Source organism: Coregonus clupeaformis, unplaced genomic scaffold (assembly GCF_020615455.1).
Source record: "Coregonus clupeaformis isolate EN_2021a unplaced genomic scaffold, ASM2061545v1 scaf3430, whole genome shotgun sequence".
Classification (NCBI taxonomy): Eukaryota; Metazoa; Chordata; class Actinopteri; order Salmoniformes; family Salmonidae; genus Coregonus; species Coregonus clupeaformis.
Genome location: NW_025536884.1, coordinates 27,833 through 46,830, shown reverse-complemented (window position 1 = coordinate 46,830; position 18,998 = coordinate 27,833). Strand labels below are relative to the sequence as shown.

The 18,998-nt window shown below is 43.0% G+C and overlaps 30 non-coding genes and 1 pseudogene across 30 annotated transcripts; all 31 read right to left on the bottom strand.

Moving 5' to 3' along the window:
• LOC123489902 lies at nucleotides 1–71 on the bottom strand (annotated as a pseudogene; the record flags this gene model as incomplete).
• Nucleotides 72–532: 461 nt separating this feature from the next.
• On the bottom strand, nucleotides 533–696 carry LOC123489925. The gene has a single exon (XR_006660760.1). It is a non-coding gene; the product is annotated as a U1 spliceosomal RNA (small nuclear RNA).
• A 461-nt stretch (nucleotides 697–1,157) lies between these two features.
• On the bottom strand, nucleotides 1,158–1,321 carry LOC123489924. Its single transcript, XR_006660759.1, has one exon. It is a non-coding gene; the product is annotated as a U1 spliceosomal RNA (small nuclear RNA).
• Nucleotides 1,322–1,782: 461 nt separating this feature from the next.
• Nucleotides 1,783–1,946, bottom strand: LOC123489923. The gene has a single exon (XR_006660758.1). It is a non-coding gene; the product is annotated as a U1 spliceosomal RNA (small nuclear RNA).
• A 462-nt stretch (nucleotides 1,947–2,408) lies between these two features.
• LOC123489899 lies at nucleotides 2,409–2,571 on the bottom strand. The gene has a single exon (XR_006660735.1). It is a non-coding gene; the product is annotated as a U1 spliceosomal RNA (small nuclear RNA).
• Nucleotides 2,572–3,032: 461 nt separating this feature from the next.
• LOC123489926 lies at nucleotides 3,033–3,196 on the bottom strand. Its single transcript, XR_006660761.1, has one exon. It is a non-coding gene; the product is annotated as a U1 spliceosomal RNA (small nuclear RNA).
• A 461-nt stretch (nucleotides 3,197–3,657) lies between these two features.
• LOC123489922 lies at nucleotides 3,658–3,821 on the bottom strand. Its single transcript, XR_006660757.1, has one exon. It is a non-coding gene; the product is annotated as a U1 spliceosomal RNA (small nuclear RNA).
• Nucleotides 3,822–4,282: 461 nt separating this feature from the next.
• On the bottom strand, nucleotides 4,283–4,446 carry LOC123489921. Its single transcript, XR_006660756.1, has one exon. It is a non-coding gene; the product is annotated as a U1 spliceosomal RNA (small nuclear RNA).
• A 462-nt stretch (nucleotides 4,447–4,908) lies between these two features.
• LOC123489920 lies at nucleotides 4,909–5,072 on the bottom strand. The gene has a single exon (XR_006660755.1). It is a non-coding gene; the product is annotated as a U1 spliceosomal RNA (small nuclear RNA).
• Nucleotides 5,073–5,533: 461 nt separating this feature from the next.
• LOC123489909 lies at nucleotides 5,534–5,698 on the bottom strand. The gene has a single exon (XR_006660744.1). It is a non-coding gene; the product is annotated as a U1 spliceosomal RNA (small nuclear RNA).
• Nucleotides 5,699–6,160: 462 nt separating this feature from the next.
• Nucleotides 6,161–6,324, bottom strand: LOC123489937. Its single transcript, XR_006660772.1, has one exon. It is a non-coding gene; the product is annotated as a U1 spliceosomal RNA (small nuclear RNA).
• Nucleotides 6,325–6,786: 462 nt separating this feature from the next.
• LOC123489927 lies at nucleotides 6,787–6,950 on the bottom strand. Its single transcript, XR_006660762.1, has one exon. It is a non-coding gene; the product is annotated as a U1 spliceosomal RNA (small nuclear RNA).
• Nucleotides 6,951–7,411: 461 nt separating this feature from the next.
• On the bottom strand, nucleotides 7,412–7,576 carry LOC123489938. Its single transcript, XR_006660773.1, has one exon. It is a non-coding gene; the product is annotated as a U1 spliceosomal RNA (small nuclear RNA).
• A 461-nt stretch (nucleotides 7,577–8,037) lies between these two features.
• LOC123489919 lies at nucleotides 8,038–8,201 on the bottom strand. Its single transcript, XR_006660754.1, has one exon. It is a non-coding gene; the product is annotated as a U1 spliceosomal RNA (small nuclear RNA).
• Nucleotides 8,202–8,661: 460 nt separating this feature from the next.
• Nucleotides 8,662–8,825, bottom strand: LOC123489918. The gene has a single exon (XR_006660753.1). It is a non-coding gene; the product is annotated as a U1 spliceosomal RNA (small nuclear RNA).
• A 461-nt stretch (nucleotides 8,826–9,286) lies between these two features.
• Nucleotides 9,287–9,450, bottom strand: LOC123489917. The gene has a single exon (XR_006660752.1). It is a non-coding gene; the product is annotated as a U1 spliceosomal RNA (small nuclear RNA).
• Nucleotides 9,451–9,910: 460 nt separating this feature from the next.
• LOC123489930 lies at nucleotides 9,911–10,074 on the bottom strand. The gene has a single exon (XR_006660765.1). It is a non-coding gene; the product is annotated as a U1 spliceosomal RNA (small nuclear RNA).
• Nucleotides 10,075–10,535: 461 nt separating this feature from the next.
• On the bottom strand, nucleotides 10,536–10,699 carry LOC123489915. The gene has a single exon (XR_006660750.1). It is a non-coding gene; the product is annotated as a U1 spliceosomal RNA (small nuclear RNA).
• Nucleotides 10,700–11,159: 460 nt separating this feature from the next.
• Nucleotides 11,160–11,323, bottom strand: LOC123489908. The gene has a single exon (XR_006660743.1). It is a non-coding gene; the product is annotated as a U1 spliceosomal RNA (small nuclear RNA).
• A 461-nt stretch (nucleotides 11,324–11,784) lies between these two features.
• LOC123489914 lies at nucleotides 11,785–11,948 on the bottom strand. The gene has a single exon (XR_006660749.1). It is a non-coding gene; the product is annotated as a U1 spliceosomal RNA (small nuclear RNA).
• Nucleotides 11,949–12,408: 460 nt separating this feature from the next.
• On the bottom strand, nucleotides 12,409–12,572 carry LOC123489932. The gene has a single exon (XR_006660767.1). It is a non-coding gene; the product is annotated as a U1 spliceosomal RNA (small nuclear RNA).
• Nucleotides 12,573–13,033: 461 nt separating this feature from the next.
• LOC123489912 lies at nucleotides 13,034–13,197 on the bottom strand. Its single transcript, XR_006660747.1, has one exon. It is a non-coding gene; the product is annotated as a U1 spliceosomal RNA (small nuclear RNA).
• A 460-nt stretch (nucleotides 13,198–13,657) lies between these two features.
• Nucleotides 13,658–13,821, bottom strand: LOC123489906. Its single transcript, XR_006660741.1, has one exon. It is a non-coding gene; the product is annotated as a U1 spliceosomal RNA (small nuclear RNA).
• A 461-nt stretch (nucleotides 13,822–14,282) lies between these two features.
• LOC123489935 lies at nucleotides 14,283–14,446 on the bottom strand. Its single transcript, XR_006660770.1, has one exon. It is a non-coding gene; the product is annotated as a U1 spliceosomal RNA (small nuclear RNA).
• Nucleotides 14,447–14,906: 460 nt separating this feature from the next.
• Nucleotides 14,907–15,070, bottom strand: LOC123489905. Its single transcript, XR_006660740.1, has one exon. It is a non-coding gene; the product is annotated as a U1 spliceosomal RNA (small nuclear RNA).
• A 458-nt stretch (nucleotides 15,071–15,528) lies between these two features.
• Nucleotides 15,529–15,692, bottom strand: LOC121537151. Its single transcript, XR_005995008.2, has one exon. It is a non-coding gene; the product is annotated as a U1 spliceosomal RNA (small nuclear RNA).
• A 459-nt stretch (nucleotides 15,693–16,151) lies between these two features.
• On the bottom strand, nucleotides 16,152–16,315 carry LOC123489916. Its single transcript, XR_006660751.1, has one exon. It is a non-coding gene; the product is annotated as a U1 spliceosomal RNA (small nuclear RNA).
• Nucleotides 16,316–16,774: 459 nt separating this feature from the next.
• On the bottom strand, nucleotides 16,775–16,938 carry LOC123489904. The gene has a single exon (XR_006660739.1). It is a non-coding gene; the product is annotated as a U1 spliceosomal RNA (small nuclear RNA).
• A 458-nt stretch (nucleotides 16,939–17,396) lies between these two features.
• On the bottom strand, nucleotides 17,397–17,560 carry LOC121537145. The gene has a single exon (XR_005995002.1). It is a non-coding gene; the product is annotated as a U1 spliceosomal RNA (small nuclear RNA).
• Nucleotides 17,561–18,021: 461 nt separating this feature from the next.
• LOC123489931 lies at nucleotides 18,022–18,185 on the bottom strand. The gene has a single exon (XR_006660766.1). It is a non-coding gene; the product is annotated as a U1 spliceosomal RNA (small nuclear RNA).
• Nucleotides 18,186–18,643: 458 nt separating this feature from the next.
• Nucleotides 18,644–18,807, bottom strand: LOC121537170. Its single transcript, XR_005995025.2, has one exon. It is a non-coding gene; the product is annotated as a U1 spliceosomal RNA (small nuclear RNA).
• Nucleotides 18,808–18,998: the final 191 nt, after the last annotated feature.

Below are 18,998 nucleotides of genomic sequence, written 5' to 3'. Positions count from 1 at the left end.
GTGCAATGGCTGAGCCTCGCCCTGGGTGAACCGCCTTCTTGATCACGGTATCTCCCTTGCCAGGTAAGTATGAGTAGTACACGTCGGTGGAGGGCAGGTCTTTCCAGTGCCAACCTTTTCGGCTGACGGTAACCACTTTGTGTTCTGATAATATCACATCATATCGACCTGCGTTAAATGCCGTTTAGGATTGCAATTGCAGACAGAGCGGTGGAAAAGTAGTTTATTTTCTTTACTAGATTATATGAATGAACCGCTAGTTTCCCATCATGCAACACGGTATAAATAATCACAACTTTCTCTTGTTTGACATTTCAGCACGGCATATATAGCTTGTTGCATTTCACAAAATAAAGTTTCCACTAAATGATAACAATGGTTTGCTAAAACAAATACTTCCACCTTTTGATTATGTGTAACATTTGCCCACCAAGTCTATTTCACAGCTGATTTCAATGAAATCCATAAGCGCAGCACAAGGTCAGTTAACGCACAACAATCTCAAGCAACAGTTTATCATTAAACAAGACATCAGGGGAGAGCGCGAACGCAGTCCCCCACTACCAGAAATTATGCAATCGAGATTTCCACATTTGGGAAATTCGCAGTGGTCAGCACAGCCGGAGTGCAATGGCTGAGCCTCGCCCTGGGTGAACCGCCTTCTTGATCACGGTATCTCCCTTGCCAGGTAAGTATGAGTTGTACACGTCGGTGGAGGGCAGGTCTTTCCAGTGCCAACCTTTTCGGCTGACGGTAACCACTTTGTGTTCTGATAATATCACATCATATCGACCTGCGTTAAATGCCGTTTAGGATTGCAATTGCAGACAGAGCGGTGGAAAAGTAGTTTATTTTCTTTACTAGATTATATGAATGAACCGCTAGTTTCCCATCATGCAACACGGTATAAATAATCACAACTTTCTCTTGTTTGACGTTTCAGCACGGCATATATAGCTTGTTGCATTTCACAAAATAAAGTTTCCACAAAATGATAACAATGCTTTGCTAAAACAAATACTTCCACCTTTTGATTATGTGTAACATTTGCCCACCAAGTCTATTTCACAGCTGATTTCAATGAAATCCATAAGCGCAGCACAAGGTCAGTTAATGCACAACAATCTCAAGCAACAGTTTATCATTAAACAAGACATCAGGGGAGAGCGCGAACGCAGTCCCCCACTACCAGAAATTATGCAATCGAGATTTCCACATTTGGGAAATTCGCAGTGGTCAGCACAGCCGGAGTGCAATGGCTGAGCCTCGCCCTGGGTGAACCGCCTTCTTGATCACGGTATCTCCCTTGCCAGGTAAGTATGAGTAGTACACGTCGGTGGAGGGCAGGTCTTTCCAGTGCCAACCTTTTCGGCTGACGGTAACCACTTTGTGTTCTGATAATATCACATCATATCGACCTGCGTTAAATGCCGTTTAGGATTGCAATTGCAGACAGAGCGGTGGAAAAGTAGTTTATTTTCTTTACTAGATTATATGAATGAACCGCTAGTTTCCCATCATGCAACACGGTATAAATAATCACAACTTTCTCTTGTTTGACGTTTCAGCACGGCATATATAGCTTGTTGCATTTCACAAAATAAAGTTTCCACAAAATGATAACAATGCTTTGCTAAAACAAATACTTCCACCTTTTGATTATGTGTAACATTTGCCCACCAAGTCTATTTCACAGCTGATTTCAATGAAATCCATAAGCGCAGCACAAGGTCAGTTAATGCACAACAATCTCAAGCAACAGTTTATCATTAAACAAGACATCAGGGGAGAGCGCGAACGCAGTCCCCCACTACCAGAAATTATGCAATCGAGATTTCCACATTTGGGAAATTCGCAGTGGTCAGCACAGCCGGAGTGCAATGGCTGAGCCTCGCCCTGGGTGAACCGCCTTCTTGATCACGGTATCTCCCTTGCCAGGTAAGTATGAGTAGTACACGTCGGTGGAGGGCAGGTCTTTCCAGTGCCAACCTTTTCGGCTGACGGTAACCACTTTGTGTTCTGATAATATCACATCATATCGACCTGCGTTAAATGCCGTTTAGGATTGCAATTGCAGACAGAGCGGTGGAAAAGTAGTTTATTTTCTTTACTAGATTATATGAATGAACCGCTAGTTTCCCATCATGCAACACGGTATAAATAATCACAACTTTCTCTTGTTTGACGTTTCAGCACGGCATATATAGCTTGTTGCATTTCACAAAATAAAGTTTCCACAAAATGATAACAATGCTTTGCTAAAACAAATACTTCCACCTTTTGATTATGTGTAACATTTGCCCACCAAGTCTATTTCACAGCTGATTTCAATGAAATCCATAAGCGCAGCACAAGGTCAGTTAATGCACAACAATCTCAAGCAACAGTTTATCATTAAACAAGACATCAGGGGAGAGCGCGAACGCAGTCCCCACTACCAGAAATTATGCAATCGAGATTTCCACATTTGGGAAATTCGCAGTGGTCAGCACAGCCGGAGTGCAATGGCTGAGCCTCGCCCTGGGTGAACCGCCTTCTTGATCACGGTATCTCCCTTTGCCAGGTAAGTATGAGTAGTACACGTCGGTGGAGGGCAGGTCTTTCCAGTGCCAACCTTTTCGGCTGACGGTAACCACTTTGTGTTCTGATAATATCACATCATATCGACCTGCGTTAAATGCCGTTTAGGATTGCAATTGCAGACAGAGCGGTGGAAAAGTAGTTTATTTTCTTTACTAGATTATATGAATGAACCGCTAGTTTCCCATCATGCAACACGGTATAAATAATCACAACTTTCTCTTGTTTGACGTTTTAGCACGGCATATATAGCTTGTTGCATTTCACAAAATAAAGTTTCCACTAAATGATAACAATGGTTTGCTAAAACAAATACTTCCACCTTTTGATTATGTGTAACATTTGCCCACCAAGTCTATTTCACAGCTGATTTCAATGAAATCCATAAGCGCAGCACAAGGTCAGTTAATGCACAACAATCTCAAGCAACAGTTTGTCATTAAACAAGACATCAGGGGAGAGCGCGAACGCAGTCCCCCACTACCAGAAATTATGCAATCGAGATTTCCACATTTGGGAAATTCGCAGTGGTCAACACAGCCGGAGTGCAATGGCTGAGCCTCGCCCTGGGTGAACCGCCTTCTTGATCACGGTATCTCCCTTGCCAGGTAAGTATGAGTAGTACACGTCGGTGGAGGGCAGGTCTTTCCAGTGCCAACCTTTTCGGCTGACGGTAACCACTTTGTGTTCTGATAATATCACATCATATCGACCTGCGTTAAATGCCGTTTAGGATTGCAATTGCAGACAGAGCGGTGGAAAAGTAGTTTATTTTCTTTACTAGATTATATGAATGAACCGCTAGTTTCCCATCATGCAACACGGTATAAATAATCACAACTTTCTCTTGTTTGACGTTTCAGCACGGCATATATAGCTTGTTGCATTTCACAAAATAAAGTTTCCACAAAATGATAACAATGCTTTGCTAAAACAAATACTTCCACCTTTTGATTATGTGTAACATTTGCCCACCAAGTCTATTTCACAGCTGATTTCAATGAAATCCATAAGCGCAGCACAAGGTCAGTTAATGCACAACAATCTCAAGCAACAGTTTATCATTAAACAAGACATCAGGGGAGAGCGCGAACGCAGTCCCCCACTACCAGAAATTATGCAATCGAGATTTCCACATTTGGGAAATTCGCAGTGGTCAGCACAGCCGGAGTGCAATGGCTGAGCCTCGCCCTGGGTGAACCGCCTTCTTGATCACGGTATCTCCCTTGCCAGGTAAGTATGAGTAGTACACGTCGGTGGAGGGCAGGTCTTTCCAGTGCCAACCTTTTCGGCTGACGGTAACCACTTTGTGTTCTGATAATATCACATCATATCGACCTGCGTTAAATGCCGTTTAGGATTGCAATTGCAGACAGAGCGGTGGAAAAGTAGTTTATTTTCTTTACTAGATTATATGAATGAACCGCTAGTTTCCCATCATGCAACACGGTATAAATAATCACAACTTTCTCTTGTTTGACGTTTCAGCACGGCATATATAGCTTGTTGCATTTCACAAAATAAAGTTTCCACAAAATGATAACAATGCTTTGCTAAAACAAATACTTCCACCTTTTGATTATGTGTAACATTTGCCCACCAAGTCTATTTCACAGCTGATTTCAATGAAATCCATAAGCGCAGCACAAGGTCAGTTAATGCACAACAATCTCAAGCAACAGTTTATCATTAAACAAGACATCAGGGGAGAGCGCGAACGCAGTCCCCCACTACCAGAAATTATGCAATCGAGATTTCCACATTTGGGAAATTCGCAGTGGTCAGCACAGCCGGAGTGCAATGGCTGAGCCTCGCCCTGGGTGAACCGCCTTCTTGATCACGGTATCTCCCTTGCCAGGTAAGTATGAGTAGTACACGTCGGTGGAGGGCAGGTCTTTCCAGTGCCAACCTTTTTCGGCTGACGGTAACCACTTTGTGTTCTGATAATATCACATCATATCGACCTGCGTTAAATGCCGTTTAGGATTGCAATTGCAGACAGAGCGGTGGAAAAGTAGTTTATTTTCTTTACTAGATTATATGAATGAACCGCTAGTTTCCCATCATGCAACACGGTATAAATAATCACAACTTTCTCTTGTTTGACGTTTCAGCACGGCATATATAGCTTGTTGCATTTCACAAAATAAAGTTTCCACAAAATGATAACAATGCTTTGCTAAAACAAATACTTCCACCTTTTGATTATGTGTAACATTTGCCCACCAAGTCTATTTCACAGCTGATTTCAATGAAATCCATAAGCGCAGCACAAGGTCAGTTAATGCACAACAATCTCAAGCAACAGTTTATCATTAAACAAGACATCAGGGGAGAGCGCGAACGCAGTCCCCCACTACCAGAAATTATGCAATCGAGATTTCCACATTTGGGAAATTCGCAGTGGTCAGCACAGCCGGAGTGCAATGGCTGAGCCTCGCCCTGGGTGAACCGCCTTCTTGATCACGGTATCTCCCTTGCCAGGTAAGTATGAGTAGTACACGTCGGTGGAGGGCAGGTCTTTCCAGTGCCAACCTTTTCGGCTGACGGTAACCACTTTGTGTTCTGATAATATCACATCATATCGACCTGCGTTAAATGCCGTTTAGGATTGCAATTGCAGACAGAGCGGTGGAAAAGTAGTTTATTTTCTTTACTAGATTATATGAATGAACCGCTAGTTTCCCATCATGCAACACGGTATAAATAATCACCACTTTCTCTTGTTTGACGTTTCAGCACGGCATATATAGCTTGTTGCATTTCACAAAATAAAGTTTCCACAAAATGATAACAATGCTTTGCTAAAACAAATACTTCCACCTTTTGATTATGTGTAACATTTGCCCACCAAGTCTATTTCACAGCTGATTTCAATGAAATCCATAAGCGCAGCACAAGGTCAGTTAATGCACAACAATCTCAAGCAACAGTTTATCATTAAACAAGACATCAGGGGAGAGCGCGAACGCAGTCCCCCCACTACCAGAAATTATGCAATCGAGATTTCCACATTTGGGAAATTCGCAGTGGTCAGCACAGCCGGAGTGCAATGGCTGAGCCTCGCCCTGGGTGAACCGCCTTCTTGATCACGGTATCTCCCTTGCCAGGTAAGTATGAGTTGTACACGTCGGTGGAGGGCAGGTCTTTCCAGTGCCAACCTTTTTCGGCTGACGGTAACCACTTTGTGTTCTGATAATATCACATCATATCGACCTGCGTTAAATGCCGTTTAGGATTGCAATTGCAGACAGAGCGGTGGAAAAGTAGTTTATTTTCTTTACTAGATTATATGAATGAACCGCTAGTTTCCCATCATGCAACACGGTATAAATAATCACCACTTTCTCTTGTTTGACGTTTCAGCACGGCATATATAGCTTGTTGCATTTCACAAAATAAAGTTTCCACAAAATGATAACAATGCTTTGCTAAAACAAATACTTCCACCTTTTGATTATGTGTAACATTTGCCCACCAAGTCTATTTCACAGCTGATTTCAATGAAATCCATAAGCGCAGCACAAGGTCAGTTAATGCACAACAATCTCAAGCAACAGTTTATCATTAAACAAGACATCAGGGGAGAGCGCGAACGCAGTCCCCCACTACCAGAAATTATGCAATCGAGATTTCCACATTTGGGAAATTCGCAGGGGTCAGCACAGCCGGAGTGCAATGGCTGAGCCTCGCCCTGGGTGAACCGCCTTCTTGATCACGGTATCTCCCTTGCCAGGTAAGTATGAGTAGTACACGTCGGTGGAGGGCAGGTCTTTCCAGTGCCAACCTTTTCGGCTGACGGTAACCACTTTGTGTTCTGATAATATCACATCATATCGACCTGCGTTAAATGCCGTTTAGGATTGCAATTGCAGACAGAGCGGTGGAAAAGTAGTTTATTTTCTTTACTAGATTATATGAATGAACCGCTAGTTTCCCATCATGCAACACGGTATAAATAATCACCACTTTCTCTTGTTTGACGTTTCAGCACGGCATATATAGCTTGTTGCATTTCACAAAATAAAGTTTCCACAAAATGATAACAATGCTTTGCTAAAACAAATACTTCCACCTTTTGATTATGTGTAACATTTGCCCACCAAGTCTATTTCACAGCTGATTTCAATGAAATCCATAAAGCGCAGCACAAGGTCAGTTAATGCACAACAATCTCAAGCAACAGTTTATCATTAAACAAGACATCAGGGGAGAGCGCGAACGCAGTCCCCCACTACCAGAAATTATGCAATCGAGATTTCCACATTTGGGAAATTCGCAGGGGTCAGCACAGCCGGAGTGCAATGGCTGAGCCTCGCCCTGGGTGAACCGCCTTCTTGATCACGGTATCTCCCTTGCCAGGTAAGTATGAGTAGTACACGTCGGTGGAGGGCAGGTCTTTCCAGTGCCAACCTTTTCGGCTGACGGTAACCACTTTGTGTTCTGATAATATCACATCATATCGACCTGCGTTAAATGCCGTTTAGGATTGCAATTGCAGACAGAGCGGTGGAAAAGTAGTTTATTTTCTTTACTAGATTATATGAATGAACCGCTAGTTTCCCATCATGCAACACGGTATAAATAATCACCACTTTCTCTTGTTTGACGTTTCAGCACGGCATATATAGCTTGTTGCATTTCACAAAATAAAGTTTCCACAAAATGATAACAATGCTTTGCTAAAACAAATACTTCCACCTTTTGATTATGTGTAACATTTGCCCACCAAGTCTATTTCACAGCTGATTTCAATGAAATCCATAAGCGCAGCACAAGGTCAGTTAATGCACAACAATCTCAAGCAACAGTTTATCATTAAACAAGACATCAGGGGAGAGCGCGAACGCAGTCCCCCACTACCAGAAATTATGCAATCGAGATTTCCACATTTGGGAAATTCGCAGTGGGTCAGCACAGCCGGAGTGCAATGGCTGAGCCTCGCCCTGGGTGAACCGCCTTCTTGATCACGGTATCTCCCTTGCCAGGTAAGTATGAGTAGTACACGTCGGTGGAGGGCAGGTCTTTCCAGTGCCAACCTTTTCGGCTGACGGTAACCACTTTGTGTTCTGATAATATCACATCATATCGACCTGCGTTAAATGCTGTTTAGGATTGCAATTGCAGACAGAGCGGTGGAAAAGTAGTTTATTTTCTTTACTAGATTATATGAATGAACCGCTAGTTTCCCATCATGCAACACGGTATAAATAATCACCACTTTCTCTTGTTTGACGTTTCAGCGCGGCATATATAGCTTGTTGCATTTCACAAAATAAAGTTTCCACAAAATGATAACAATGCTTTGCTAAAACAAATACTTCCACCTTTTGATTATGTGTAACATTTGCCCACCAAGTCTATTTCACAGCTGATTTCAATGAAATCCATAAGCGCAGCACAAGGTCAGTTAATGCACAACAATCTCAAGCAACAGTTTATCATTAAACAAGACATCAGGGGAGAGCGCGAACGCAGTCCCCCACTACCAGAAATTATGCAATCGAGATTTCCACATTTGGGAAATTCGCAGTGGTCAGCACAGCCGGAGTGCAATGGCTGAGCCTCGCCCTGGGTGAACCGCCTTCTTGATCACGGTATCTCCCTTGCCAGGTAAGTATGAGTAGTACACGTCGGTGGAGGGCAGGTCTTTCCAGTGCCAACCTTTTCGGCTGACGGTAACCACTTTGTGTTCTGATAATATCACATCATATCGACCTGCGTTAAATGCCGTTTAGGATTGCAATTGCAGACAGAGCGGTGGAAAAGTTGTTTATTTTCTTTACTAGATTATATGAATGAACCGCTAGTTTCCCATCATGCAGCACTGTTAAATAATCACCACTTTCTCTTGTTTGACGTTTCAGCGCGGCATATATAGCTTGTTGCATTTCACAAAATAAAGTTTCCACAAAATGATAACAATGCTTTGCTAAAACAAATACTTCCACCTTTTGATTATGTGTAACATTTGCCCACCAAGTCTATTTCACAGCTGATTTCAATGAAATCCATAAGCGCAGCACAAGGTCAGTTAATGCACAACAATCTCAAGCAACAGTTTATCATTAAACAAGACATCAGGGGAGAGCGCGAACGCAGTCCCCCACTACCAGAAATTATGCAATCGAGATTTCCACATTTGGGAAATTCGCAGTGGTCAGCACAGCCGGAGTGCAATGGCTGAGCCTCGCCCTGGGTGAACCGCCTTCTTGATCACGGTATCTCCCTTGCCAGGTAAGTATGAGTAGTACACGTCGGTGGAGGGCAGGTCTTTCCAGTGCCAACCTTTTCGGCTGACGGTAACCACTTTGTGTTCTGATAATATCACATCATATCGACCTGCGTTAAATGCCGTTTAGGATTGCAATTGCAGACAGAGCGGTGGAAAAGTTGTTTATTTTCTTTACTAGATTATATAAATGAACCGCTAGTTTCCCATCATGCAGCACGGTATAAATAATCACCACTTTCTCTTGTTTGACGTTTCAGCACGGCATATTTAGCTTGTTGCATTTCACAAAATAAAGTTTCCACAAAATGATAACAATGCTTTGCTAAAACAAATACTTCCACCTTTTGATTATGTGTAACATTTGCCCACCAAGTCTATTTCACAGCTGATTTCAATGAAATCCATAAGCGCAGCACAAGGTCAGTTAATGCACAACAATCTCAAGCAACAGTTTATCATTAAACAAGACATCAGGGGAGAGCGCGAACGCAGTCCCCCACTACCAGAAATTATGCAATCGAGATTTCCACATTTGGGAAATTCGCAGTGGTCAGCACAGCCGGAGTGCAATGGCTGAGCCTCGCCCTGGGTGAACCGCCTTCTTGATCACGGTATCTCCCTTGCCAGGTAAGTATGAGTTGTACACGTCGGTGGAGGGCAGGTCTTTCCAGTGCCAACCTTTTCGGCTGACGGTAACCACTTTGTGTTCTGATAATATCACATCATATCGACCTGCGTTAAATGCCGTTTAGGATTGCAATTGCAGACAGAGCGGTGGAAAAGTTGTTTATTTTCTTTACTAGATAATATGAATGAACCGCTAGTTTCCCATCATGCAGCACGGTTAAATAATCACCACTTTCTCTTGTTTGACGTTTCAGCACGGCATATATAGCTTGTTGCATTTCACAAAATAAAGTTTCCACAAAATGATAACAATGCTTTGCTAAAACAAATACTTCCACCTTTTGATTATGTGTAACATTTGCCCACCAAGTCTATTTCACAGCTGATTTCAATGAAATCCATAAGCGCAGCACAAGGTCAGTTAATGCACAACAATCTCAAGCAACAGTTTATCATTAAACAAGACATCAGGGGAGAGCGCGAACGCAGTCCCCCACTACCAGAAATTACGCAATCGAGATTTCCACATTTGGGAAATTCGCAGGGGTCAGCACAGCCGGAGTGCAATGGCTGAGCCTCGCCCTGGGTGAACCGCCTTCTTGATCATGGTATCTCCCTTGCCAGGTAAGTATGAGTTGTACACGTCGGTGGAGGGCAGGTCTTTCCAGTGCCAACCTTTTCGGCTGACGGTAACCACTTTGTGTTCTGATAATATCACATCATATCGACCTGCGTTAAATGCCGTTTAGGATTGCAATTGCAGACAGAGCGGTGGAAAAGTTGTTTATTTTCTTTACTAGATTATATGAATGAACCGCTAGTTTCCCATCATGCAGCACGGTATAAATAATCACCACTTTCTCTTGTTTGACGTTTCAGCGCGGCATATATAGCTTGTTGCATTTCACAAAATAAAGTTTCCACAAAATGATAACAATGCTTTGCTAAAACAAATACTTCCACCTTTTGATTATGTGTAACATTTGCCCACCAAGTCTATTTCACAGCTGATTTCAATGAAATCCATAAGCGCAGCACAAGGTCAGTTAATGCACAACAATCTCAAGCAACAGTTTATCATTAAACAAGACATCAGGGGAGAGCGCGAACGCAGTCCCCCACTACCAGAAATTATGCAATCGAGATTTCCACATTTGGGAAATTCGCAGTGGTCAGCACAGCCGGAGTGCAATGGCTGAGCCTCGCCCTGGGTGAACCGCCTTCTTGATCACGGTATCTCCCTTGCCAGGTAAGTATGAGTTGTACACGTCGGTGGAGGGCAGGTCTTTCCAGTGCCAACCTTTTCGGCTGACGGTAACCACTTTGTGTTCTGATAATATCACATCATATCGACCTGCGTTAAATGCCGTTTAGGATTGCAATTGCAGACAGAGCGGTGGAAAAGTAGTTTATTTTCTTTACTAGATTATATGAATGAACCGCTAGTTTCCCATCATGCAGCACTGTTAAATAATCACCACTTTCTCTTGTTTGAAGTTTCAGCACGGCATATTTAGCTTGTTGCATTTCACAAAATAAAGTTTCCACAAAATGATAACAATGCTTTGCTAAAACAAATACTTCCACCTTTTGATTATGTGTAACATTTGCCCACCAAGTCTATTTCACAGCTGATTTCAATGAAATCCATAAGCGCAGCACAAGGTCAGTTAATGCACAACAATCTCAAGCAACAGTTTATCATTAAACAAGACATCAGGGGAGAGCGCGAACGCAGTCCCCCACTACCAGAAATTATGCAATCAAGATTTCCACATTTGGGAAATTCGCAGGGGTCAGCACAGCCGGAGTGCAATGGCTGAGCCTCGCCCTGGGTGAACCGCCTTCTTGATCACGGTATCTCCCTTGCCAGGTAAGTATGAGTTGTACACGTCGGTGGAGGGCAGGTCTTTCCAGTGCCAACCTTTTCGGCTGACGGTAACCACTTTGTGTTCTGATAATATCACATCATATCGACCTGCGTTAAATGCCGTTTAGGATTGCAATTGCAGACAGAGCGGTGGAAAAGTTGTTTATTTTCTTTACTAGATTATATAAATGAACCGCTAGTTTCCCATCATGCAGCACTGTTGAAATAATCACCACTTTCTCTTGTTTGACGTTTCAGCACGGCATATATAGCTTGTTGCATTTCACAAAATAAAGTTTCCACAAAATGATAACAATGCTTTGCTAAAACAAATACTTCCACCTTTTGATTATGTGTAACATTTGCCCACCAAGTCTATTTCACAGCTGATTTCAATGAAATCCATAAGCGCAGCACAAGGTCAGTTAATGCACAACAATCTCAAGCAACAGTTTATCACTAAACAAGACATCAGGGGAGAGCGCGAACGCAGTCCCCCACTACCAGAAATTATGCAATCGAGATTTCCACATTTGGGAAATTCGCAGTGGTCAGCACAGCCGGAGTGCAATGGCTGAGCCTCGCCCTGGGTGAACCGCCTTCTTGATCACGGTATCTCCCTTGCCAGGTAAGTATGAGTTGTACACGTCGGTGGAGGGCAGGTCTTTCCAGTGCCAACCTTTTCGGCTGACGGTAACCACTTTGTGTTCTGATAATATCACATCATATCGACCTGCGTTAAATGCCGTTTAGGATTGCAATTGCAGACAGAGCGGTGGAAAAGTTGTTTATTTTCTTTACTAGATTATATAAATGAACCGCTAGTTTCCCATCATGCAGCACTGTTAAATAATCACCACTTTCTCTTGTTTGAAGTTTCAGCGCGGCATATTTAGCTTGTTGCATTTCACAAAATAAAGTTTCCACAAAATGATAACAATGCTTTGCTAAAACAAATACTTCCACCTTTTGATTATGTGTAACATTTGCCCACCAAGTCTATTTCACAGCTGATTTCAATGAAATCCATAAGCGCAGCACAAGGTCAGTTAATGCACAACAATCTCAAGCAACAGTTTATCATTAAACAAGACATCAGGGGAGAGCGCGAACGCAGTCCCCCACTACCAGAAATTACGCAATCGAGATTTCCACATTTGGGAAATTCGCAGTGGTCAGCACAGCCGGAGTGCAATGGCTGAGCCTCGCCCTGGGTGAACCGCCTTCTTGATCACGGTATCTCCCTTGCCAGGTAAGTATGAGTTGTACACGTCGGTGGAGGGCAGGTCTTTCCAGTGCCAACCTTTTCGGCTGACGGTAACCACTTTGTGTTCTGATAATATCACATCATATCGACCTGCGTTAAATGCCGTTTAGGATTGCAATTGCAGACAGAGCGGTGGAAAAGTAGTTTATTTTCTTTACTAGATTATATGAATGAACCGCTAGTTTCCCATCATGCAACACGGTATAAATAATCACCACTTTCTCTTGTTTGACGTTTCAGCACGGCATATATAGCTTGTTGCATTTCACAAAATAAAGTTTCCACAAAATGATAACAATGCTTTGCTAAAACAAATACTTCCACCTTTTGATTATGTGTAACATTTGCCCACCAAGTCTATTTCACAGCTGATTTCAATGAAATCCATAAGCGCAGCACAAGGTCAGTTAATGCACAACAATCTCAAGCAACAGTTTATCATTAAACAAGACATCAGGGGAGAGCGCGAACGCAGTCCCCCACTACCAGAAATTACGCAATCAAGATTTCCACATTTGGGAAATTCGCAGGGGTCAGCACAGCCGGAGTGCAATGGCTGAGCCTCGCCCTGGGTGAACCGCCTTCTTGATCACGGTATCTCCCTTGCCAGGTAAGTATGAGTTGTACACGTCGGTGGAGGGCAGGTCTTTCCAGTGCCAACCTTTTCGGCTGACGGTAACCACTTTGTGTTCTGATAATATCACATCATATCGACCTGCGTTAAATGCCGTTTAGGATTGCAATTGCAGACAGAGCGGTGGAAAAGTAGTTTATTTTCTTTACTAGATTATATAATGAACCGCTAGTTTCCCATCATGCAGCACGGTTGAAATAATCACCACTTTCTCTTGTTTGAAGTTTCAGCACGGCATATTTAGCTTGTTGCATTTCACAAAATAAAGTTTCCACAAAATGATAACAATGCTTTGCTAAAACAAATACTTCCACCTTTTGATTATGTGTAACATTTGCCCACCAAGTCTATTTCACAGCTGATTTCAATGAAATCCATAAGCGCAGCACAAGGTCAGTTAATGCACAACAATCTCAAGCAACAGTTTATCATTAAACAAGACATCAGGGGAGAGCGCGAACGCAGTCCCCCACTACCAGAAATTACGCAATCGAGATTTCCACATTTGGGAAATTCGCAGGGGTCAGCACAGCCGGAGTGCAATGGCTGAGCCTCGCCCTGGGTGAACCGCCTTCTTGATCACGGTATCTCCCTTGCCAGGTAAGTATGAGTTGTACACGTCGGTGGAGGGCAGGTCTTTCCAGTGCCAACCTTTTCGGCTGACGGTAACCACTTTGTGTTCTGATAATATCACATCATATCGACCTGCGTTAAATGCCGTTTAGGATTGCAATTGCAGACAGAGCGGTGGAAAAGTAGTTTATTTTCTTTACTAGATTATATAAATGAACCGCTAGTTTCCCATCATGCAACACTGTATGAAATAATCACCACTTTCTCTTGTTTGAAGTTTCAGCGCGGCATATATAGCTTGTTGCATTTCACAAAATAAAGTTTCCACAAAATGATAACAATGCTTTGCTAAAACAAATACTTCCACCTTTTGATTATGTGTAACATTTGCCCACCAAGTCTATTTCACAGCTGATTTCAATGAAATCCATAAGCGCAGCACAAGGTCAGTTAATGCACAACAATCTCAAGCAACAGTTTATCATTAAACAAGACATCAGGGAGAGCGCGAACGCAGTCCCCCACTACCAGAAATTATGCAATCGAGATTTCCACATTTGGGAAATTCGCAGGGGTCAGCACAGCCGGAGTGCAATGGCTGAGCCTCGCCCTGGGTGAACCGCCTTCTTGATCATGGTATCTCCCTTGCCAGGTAAGTATGAGTTGTACACGTCGGTGGAGGGCAGGTCTTTCCAGTGCCAACCTTTTCGGCTGACGGTAACCACTTTGTGTTCTGATAATATCACATCATATCGACCTGCGTTAAATGCCGTTTAGGATTGCAATTGCAGACAGAGCGGTGGAAAAGTAGTTTATTTTCTTTACTAGATTATATAATGAACCGCTAGTTTCCCATCATGCAACACGGTATAAATAATCACCACTTTCTCTTGTTTGACGTTTCAGCACGGCATATATAGCTTGTTGCATTTCACAAAATAAAGTTTCCACAAATTGATAACAATGCTTTGCTAAAACAAATACTTCCACCTTTTGATTATGTGTAACATTTGCCCACCAAGTCTATTTCACAGCTGATTTCAATGAAATCCATAAGCGCAGCACAAGGTCAGTTAATGCACAACAATCTCAAGCAACAGTTTATCATTAAACAAGACATCAGGGGAGAGCGCGAACGCAGTCCCCCACTACCAGAAATTACGCAATCGAGATTTCCACATTTGGGAAATTCGCAGGGGTCAGCACAGCCGGAGTGCAATGGCTGAGCCTCGCCCTGGGTGAACCGCCTTCTTGATCACGGTATCTCCCTTGCCAGGTAAGTATGAGTAGTACACGTCGGTGGAGGGCAGGTCTTTCCAGTGCCAACCTTTTCGGCTGACGGTAACCACTTTGTGTTCTGATAATATCACATCATATCGACCTGCGTTAAATGCCGTTTAGGATTGCAATTGCAGACAGAGCGGTGGAAAAGTTGTTTATTTTCTTTACTAGATTATATAATGAACCGCTAGTTTCCCATCATGCAGCACTGTTGAAATAATCACCACTTTCTCTTTTGAAGTTTCAGCGCGGCATATATAGCTTGTTGCATTTCACAAAATAAAGTTTCCACAAAATGATAACAATGCTTTGCTAAAACAAATACTTCCACCTTTTGATTATGTGTAACATTTGCCCACCAAGTCTATTTCACAGCTGATTTCAATGAAATCCATAAGCGCAGCACAAGGTCAGTTAATGCACAACAATCTCAAGCAACAGTTTATCATTAAACAAGACATCAGGGGAGAGCGCGAACGCAGTCCCCCACTACCAGAAATTACGCAATCGAGATTTCCACATTTGGGAAATTCGCAGGGGTCAGCACAGCCGGAGTGCAATGGCTGAGCCTCGCCCTGGGTGAACCGCCTTCTTGATCACGGTATCTCCCTTGCCAGGTAAGTATGAGTTGTACACGTCGGTGGAGGGCAGGTCTTTCCAGTGCCAACCTTTTCGGCTGACGGTAACCACTTTGTGTTCTGATAATATCACATCATATCGACCTGCGTTAAATGCCGTTTAGGATTGCAATTGCAGACAGAGCGGTGGAAAAGTTGTTTATTTTCTTTACTAGATTATATAAATGAACCGCTAGTTTCCCATCATGCAACACTGTTGAAATAATCACCACTTTCTCTTTTGAAGTTTCAGCGCGGCATATTTAGCTTGTTGCATTTCACAAAATAAAGTTTCCACAAAATGATAACAATGCTTTGCTAAAACAAATACTTCCACCTTTTGATTATGTGTAACATTTGCCCACCAAGTCTATTTCACAGCTGATTTCAATGAAATCCATAAGCGCAGCACAAGGTCAGTTAATGCACAACAATCTCAAGCAACAGTTTATCATTAAACAAGACATCAGGGGAGAGCGCGAACGCAGTCCCCCACTACCAGAAATTATGCAATCGAGATTTCCACATTTGGGAAATTCGCAGGGGTCAGCACAGCCGGAGTGCAATGGCTGAGCCTCGCCCTGGGTGAACCGCCTTCTTGATCACGGTATCTCCCTTGCCAGGTAAGTATGAGTTGTACACGTCGGTGGAGGGCAGGTCTTTCCAGTGCCAACCTTTTCGGCTGACGGTAACCACTTTGTGTTCTGATAATATCACATCATATCGACCTGCGTTAAATGCCGTTTAGGATTGCAATTGCAGACAGAGCGGTGGAAAAGTAGTTTATTTTCTTTACTAGATTATATGAATGAACCGCTAGTTTCCCATCATGCAGCACTGTTGAAATAATCACCACTTTCTCTTTTGAAGTTTCAGCACGGCATATATAGCTTGTTGCATTTCACAAAATAAAGTTTCCACAAAATGATAACAATGCTTTGCTAAAACAAATACTTCCACCTTTTGATTATGTGTAACATTTGCCCACCAAGTCTATTTCACAGCTGATTTCAATGAAATCCATAAGCGCAGCACAAGGTCAGTTAATGCACAACAATCTCAAGCAACAGTTTATCATTAAACAAGACATCAGGGGAGAGCGCGAACGCAGTCCCCCACTACCAGAAATTACGCAATCGAGATTTCCACATTTGGGAAATTCGCAGGGGTCAGCACAGCCGGAGTGCAATGGCTGAGCCTCGCCCTGGGTGAACCGCCTTCTTGATCACGGTATCTCCCTTGCCAGGTAAGTATGAGTTGTACACGTCGGTGGAGGGCAGGTCTTTCCAGTGCCAACCTTTTCGGCTGACGGTAACCACTTTGTGTTCTGATAATATCACATCATATCGACCTGCGTTAAATGCCGTTTAGGATTGCAATTGCAGACAGAGCGGTGGAAAAGTAGTTTATTTTCTTTACTAGATTATATAAATGAACCGCTAGTTTCCCATCATGCAGCACTGTTGAAATAATCACCACTTTCTCTTTGAAGTTTCAGCGCGGCATATTTAGCTTGTTGCATTTCACAAAATAAAGTTTCCACAAAATGATAACAATGCTTTGCTAAAACAAATACTTCCACCTTTTGATTATGTGTAACATTTGCCCACCAAGTCTATTTCACAGCTGATTTCAATGAAATCCATAAGCGCAGCACAAGGTCAGTTAATGCACAACAATCTCAAGCAACAGTTTATCATTAAACAAGACATCAGGGGAGAGCGCGAACGCAGTCCCCCACTACCAGAAATTACGCAATCGAGATTTCCACATTTGGGAAATTCGCAGGGGTCAGCACAGCCGGAGTGCAATGGCTGAGCCTCGCCCTGGGTGAACCGCCTTCTTGATCACGGTATCTCCCTTGCCAGGTAAGTATGAGTTGTACACGTCGGTGGAGGGCAGGTCTTTCCAGTGCCAACCTTTTCGGCTGACGGTAACCACTTTGTGTTCTGATAATATCACATCATATCGACCTGCGTTAAATGCCGTTTAGGATTGCAATTGCAGACAGAGCGGTGGAAAAGTTGTTTATTTTCTTTACTAGATTATATAAATGAACCGCTAGTTTCCCATCATGCAGCACTGTATAAATAATCACCACTTTCTCTTGTTTGAAGTTTCAGCGCGGCATATTTAGCTTGTTGCATTTCACAAAATAAAGTTTCCACAAAATGATAACAATGCTTTGCTAAAACAAATACTTCCACCTTTTGATTATGTGTAACATTTGCCCACCAAGTCTATTTCACAGCTGATTTCAATGAAATCCATAAGCGCAGCACAAGGTCAGTTAATGCACAACAATCTCAAGCAACAGTTTATCATTAAACAAGACATCAGGGGAGAGCGCGAACGCAGTCCCCCACTACCAGAAATTACGCAATCGAGATTTCCACATTTGGGAAATTCGCAGGGGTCAGCACAGCCGGAGTGCAATGGCTGTGCCTCGCCCTGGGTGAACCACCTTCTTGATCACGGTATCTCCCTTGCCAGGTAAGTATGAGTTGTACACGTCGGTGGAGGGCAGGTCTTTCGAGTGCCAACCTTTTCGGCTGACGGTAACCACTTTGTGTTCTGATAATATCACATCACATCGACCTGCGTTAAATGCCGTTTAGGATTGCAATTGCAGACAGAGCGGTGGAAAAGTAGTTTATTTTCTTTACTAGATTATATGAATGAACCGCTAGTTTCCCATCATGCAGCACTGTTGAAATAATCACCACTTTCTCTTTGAAGTTTCAGCGCGGCATATTTAGCTTGTTGCATTTCACAAAATAAAGTTTCCACAAAATGATAACAATGCTTTGCTAAAACAAATACTTCCACCTTTTGATTATGTGTAACATTTGCCCACCAAGTCTATTTCACAGCTGATTTCAATGAAATCCATAAGCGCAGCACAAGGTCAGTAAATGCACAACAATCTCAAGCAACAGTTTATCATTAAACAAGACATCAGGGGAGAGCGCGAACGCAGTCCCCCACTACCAGAAATTACGCAATCGAGATTTCCACATTTGGGAAATTCGCAGGGGTCAGCACAGCCTGAGTGCAATGGCTGAGCCTCGCCCTGGGTGAACCGCCTTCTTGATCATGGTATCTCCCTTGCCAGGTAAGTATGAGTTGTACACGTCGGTGGAGGGCAGGTCTTTCGAGTGCCAACCTTTTCGGCTGACGGTAACCACTTTGTGTTCTGATAATATCACATCATATCGACCTGCGTTAAATGCCGTTTAGGATTGCAATTGCAGACAGAGCGGTGGAAAAGTTGTTTATTTTCTTTACTAGATTATATAAATGAACCGCTAGTT